Raw genomic sequence first — 5,744 nt, forward strand, 5'->3', positions numbered from 1 at the left:
TCTTCAAGGATCAGAGCTGGAAGGAAACATGGAGCTCATCTAACCCATACTTCTCATTTTATACAGAAGGAAACTTGTGGCTTATTGAGCTTTGTCCGTTAAAGTTCTATTTTCCAAACTTTTTGGTTCACCTAAATTTAAAAAACAAAAATTCAAGTTAAAATTATTTTCAGTGAGACATCCCACCCGGCTTTCTTTTTTTATTAAAATAGAGCTCATATTCACTAGTCACCTGATTAGAGGACAAACACACTGTTATTTGGCTAAACCAGCAGTGAGACCTCAAATCTTCTGCATGTTTGTAAAAGTCACAATTTTTAAATATGTGTATCTTCATATTTATGATTTATTCCGTATGTTCTTTTAACAGATTCTGTACTTAAGAGACTGTGCAGGACACTGTCATAGCTGATATAGATATGAAAAAAGGATTAAAATTCCAGGAATGCAGTGCTGCTATCGTAGAAAAGAAGCCCAGAAGTATACCGAATTGCAAATATTAATATTTTACTCAGCATAGTTGAGTTTTTGATTATTGAGTCTGGATAAAAATTTATATTGGAGTCCAAAATAAATATGGTCCTTTTACGCAGTTGAATTATATTTACATCTGTTTAGTAATTCAATTTAAAGTGTAGTCACAATCTTTTCTCATCTTTTCTTCATAATTATCCCAGGATTAAGTGAGATGGGAATTTGTTATCCCTTGCAGTTCTCAATAAGGAAATTTAGAAACAGAGAGGATGAGATGTGGCTTGCTCAAAGAGATAAGCTAATAAGTATGGTGGCCAACCATCCCAGTTTGCTAGAATTGGGATTTTCCAGGATTTGGGACTTTCAGTGCTAAAATCAGTGAGGTGCTTGGCAAACTGGGATGAGCTGATCATTCTACTTTAAGTAGCAGAGACAGGATAACAACTCAAACCCTTAAATTCTCAGTATATCATTTTCCTACTAGATGACCTACTTCCAAACAGGCTTTAAAGACCTTCTTTACTTTTAAAATTCAGCTTGACACTCCTCTCTTCCTGCAGCTTTTCTTGACTGATCATATCTGAGACTTCAGATACCCTAATCCCTCCTGCAATCCCTTGTCTTTGGTGTCCCTCTATGACTGGCTATATATTTTTCTCCTTTTTATGGGTTCTAATGGTTTTTTCATTATGTTTGCCTTTCTTGTCTCCTTCAGACTGAGGGTTGTAGAGATCACACACTGTTCTAGTTTGCTAGCTGCCAGAATTCAATATACCCCCTTTTAAAAGGGGGAATTTAATGAGTTCCTAGTTTATAGTTCTAAGGCTGAGAAAATGTCCCAATTAAAACAAGTCTATAGAAATGTCCAATCTAAGGCATCCAGGGAAAGATACCTTGGTTCAAGAAGGCCGATGCAGTTCAAGATTTCTCTCTCAAGTGGAAAGGCACACGGCAAACACAGAGTTTCTGTCTCATCTGGAAAGGCACATGGTGAACACAGGGTTCCTCTCTCATCTGGAAGGGCACATGGCGAACACGGCATTATCTGCTAGCTTCTTCTCCTGGCTTCCTGTTTCATGAAGCTCCCCCGGAGGCGTTTTCCTTCTTCATCTCCAACGGTTACTGCCTGGTGGACTCTGCTTCTCGTGGCTATGTCATTTGGCTCTGCTCTCTCTGAATTCCTTTCATTCTCCAAAATATTTCCTCTTTTATAGGACTTCAGAAACTTATCAAGACCCACCCAAATGGATGGAAACATCTCATCACCTAATTCAGCTTAACAACCACTCTTGATTAAATCACACCTCCAGGGAGATGATCTGATTAAAGTTTCAAACATATAGTATTGACTAGGGATTATTCTGCCTTTATGAAATGGGATTTAGATTAAAACATGGCTTTTCTAGGGGACTACATCCTTTCAAACCAGCACACACACAGTGCTTCTCCCTCCTTCCTATGGCATGAGCGGATACCCCAGAATACTCTTGCCTGACCAACAGGAAGTAAATAAGTGAAAATAACCAACTGGGGTCAGGTCAGTTGCCTGGGGTCACCACTTATTAGAATTCAGTTATTATTTAAGGTGGGCAAGAATCAGTTAGTGCTAGGAACACAATTTGTATGTTTATTTCACTTCTATGTGGTTCATAACAAAAGCACGTTTTAGTGCAAATCAATGACCCATCTCAGAGAGCCAATTTTGTCGTCTGTGGCCCCCCAGTCGTGGGACCACCTGTATGCCGCGGCCTCAGCAGGTATTGGCGCCCACTGTAAGTGAGCATCTCATAGAGGACCCAGCAGCCCTCCAGCTCTGGGTCCTGGATGCAGGCGCAGTCCTCGGTGAGCTCAGACGCGAGGCCTTGATAGTCCTCTGAATCTGATTCTGTGAGAGCCGGTCTGTTGTAACAATAAACAAAAGAGGAAAAATAAATTGTTTGCATCCTTGACATCAACAAAGGCGATACAGTCTGCCTGCGTCTTCATGAAACATGGTTTTCAAACCATCCTGTAATATGTTTCCTACTAACCCCACTCTGCTACACTGGCAGGCTAACAAATTAGGAAGAGTATCAAAATACAGCCAACCTGACCACTGGCCTGGAGAGCTTATGGAAGAAGTAGATATTGAAACAAAGGAATAAAAGGGTTCTCTTTTTATTTGCTACAACTGTACTGAGTGAGTCTGCTGAAGGATTTTAGCTCCTGTTTCCATTATGAATATATATAACTGGGTCCTCTCAGTTTTGGGGGTGGTGGGGAATGGGGGGTTCATGGTTCAGGAATCGAATCCAGCTCTCCCACATGGAAGGCGAGCATTCCATCACTGAACCACCTGTGCATCCTGGGTCCTGTCATTTTAATCACCATTTGTGCTAATTTACAATGATTCATCTTGACTCTGAGTCCATATTGCTTTTCAAATAAGTTGTCATATCATTGACGCCATAGCTTCTTGCCCCAAAGAAATTTCTTTTTAGTTTGTATCTGCTTTTGCATTTGCAAATTTCTCTAGCCTAAATTTGGTTTCAATTCTTCAACCTGCTTGCCACACTACATAATTTGGCATCATCGGAAAGCATAAACACATGCTCTGTATTATTGAACATTAAGCAGCACTCGGTAAGGACCAAAGTAATTGCCCCCTGAAATCCTAACCTGCTGACCCTTGTGAGGAACAAGTTTAATGACTGGGAAAATAAGAAGCCAGCTACAAGTTGAAACATATTGTTCTAGGTTCTAGATGAGTATGTCATATAGAATGAACTTTTAAAAATCACCTATAAATTTAGAATTCATTATACTGACATGGTTTCTCTGTAATCTGTTAGTTTTTCTAGTATTACAAAAAGAGTCATCTGGATAGATTGAACAATGTGTGTGTATGTGTTTTAAGTTTTATTTAGAAATTAGGGATCTTCTCGGTGCTAGCAAATTTAATTTTAGAGGTTATGTTATTGTGATTTCCTGTGCCTTAAAACAACATATATGAGGTGGGGTTCTCGCCTGCCATGCCGGAGACCCAGGTTCAATTCCCGGTGCCTGTCCATGAAAAATAAACAAATAACAACAACAATAAAAACATATATGTTCTAAGGTTTGAAAGATAGAAATTACAGTTATTCTTAATATTGCCAACATTTTTTTCTTTGAATATCTGAGTGTCACTGCATTGCTATCCTCCTGAGATGGAACAAAATGTCTTATATCTATAGGAATTCATGACCACCGACCACTGATACTTTGACATCTGTCAAATTGTAGCGAGACTTCCGTAAGGAACTGTGCGGCAGGAGCGGACCGAGTCGCTGAAGCCCGATCACTGCCGGTAGTCGGGGTACTCGCCGCGGCGCGGGGAGTACTGGCACACCCGCTAGTTGAGGGGCTCGGAGAGCATCCAGCAGGGCTGTCCACTCGGATGGAGTCGCAGCGGCTGAAGTAGGGCTGCAGGTTGGGGCAGTCGTTGCTGTACTCGTAGCAGCCGCCCTGGAAGCCCCGGTCCTTGTAGAAGGTGATCTGCAGGAAAAGCAGGTGACCGCGGGCAGTCAGGGGAAGGTACCGCCCCGCACTCCGTGGACAGGGCGTGGCACCTGAACGGCCCACCTTACCCATGGCTGTTAGCAGCGGATGATCAGTGTCAGACAGGAGGGGGCAGGAGAGGCGGTCGGTGTATGTAGCAGGACGACTGCTGTGTTGGCAAGACCAACACAAAAGGGGCCGGGGGGAAACGTGTAAGGGGATTTCTGTGCTCTCGGTTTTTTTGCATTATGGGATCAAGGGACAGGGGGCACTTATTCTCTCTCACGTTTTCAACTTGTCCTCACTAGCTCCAGTAAAATGTATTGAAGTCAGCGTAGCCAGTATGACCTTGGAGACAAAGGGCATGCTCATCTGATGCAGCGCTCTAGAAATAAATTACACGGCCAGCATTGTGTAATGCCTGCCTATGGAAACTGCTGAGATGAACGCTGGCACTTCCAACTGGGGTGACTGGTGAGAATTATCTAAGTTCCAAAAGGACTTGAAGTGCTATGGGCAAACAAAAAATTTTCTAATTGAAAAAGACAATTACATTTCCTAAATTACGTCATCATCTTAATATGGTTTTCATAAAAATATTTTGTATATGTGTAGGTAGGAATACAAAAAAATAGGTCAGAAAAGTATACACCAAAATGTTCATAGCGGTTATCAATGAGTTCTTTTTGCTGCTTTCCATTTCCTTAGTTTTCTAGCATAACTATGTTTACTTTCATGAGATAGAAAAAACAAAAGCAGTTTTTAAATGTGCAACTTTGAATTGCTGGTGCAGTACAGCAAGTTTTGGAAATGGCTATTTGTTATTTTGAGATTAAACGCTTTTCCTTGAACTGAAAATAAAGAACGCTCTCCAGAGACTCTGTAATACACTCAAAGAGAAGAAAAATACACAGGATCCTCAGTCTTCCAGGACTGCCTTTTGTTTTTAAGTCAAGCATGATGATTGACCTGTGTTTGCCCTCCCAGAAGTGTCTCTGTTTCACAGGATCCAGATGACCGTCCAGAGGACCGTCTCCAGTGCTGTCAACCTATTGATTTAGAGGCATCGTCAGCTGTGCGGTGGTAGAGGGTGGATGACTCAATCCACAGCTCACCCACATCCCGCATGTTTGTAGAAAGACGGAATCAAACACCTTCCTGCTTCAACTCATGGAAGAGATCTAAAAGGATATCCAACCACAGTTATCAGTACAGTCACAATGCCATTTGCGAAAGTCTCAAACATGCAGATGTGAAGGGGATAGATAGCAATAGCCACAAAGGAAAAAGAGCTACATAACTTGGGCAAATTCCTATGCAGCTGGACAGCTGGCAGTGTTTCTAGGGACCGCAGGCCACTAGTACTCTCCCTTGTCTTCCTCCTACTGCTGCATGTTGACTAGTAACTTTGACTAGTAACTTTCATTTACAACCGTAATCAAAGGCAGCATGGAGAAAGCTGCACTGGTCTTCCTAGCCACAACCCCATGTGGAATACACCACCATTTTTAGCACAAGACGACAAAGCACAGTCTTTTTGCACAATGCTGTCCTGCAGAAAGATGTCACCCCAAAACCTTAATAAAGTTATAATCTGTACTCACATTCATTTGATCAAATTATTGCAACACATTTATAGGGGAAGCCATGTACCTAATTCTCATTTTGTAAAGGCACTAAAAGACGAAAATATTTTCTTTCCCAAGTGGTCATTATATACTACTGAAAGAAAAGCCTGAACCCACTTTTCT

The 5,744-nt window shown here is 41.6% G+C and overlaps 1 pseudogene; it reads right to left on the bottom strand.

Moving 5' to 3' along the window:
* Positions 1 to 2,139: 2,139 nt before the first annotated feature.
* LOC143676521 (gamma-crystallin A-like) lies at positions 2,140 to 4,086 on the bottom strand (annotated as a pseudogene).
* Between the last annotated feature and the right edge of the window lie 1,658 nt (positions 4,087 to 5,744).

The sequence above is a fragment of the Tamandua tetradactyla genome, chromosome 3 (assembly GCF_023851605.1).
Source record: "Tamandua tetradactyla isolate mTamTet1 chromosome 3, mTamTet1.pri, whole genome shotgun sequence".
Lineage (NCBI taxonomy): Eukaryota > Metazoa > Chordata > Mammalia > Pilosa > Myrmecophagidae > Tamandua > Tamandua tetradactyla.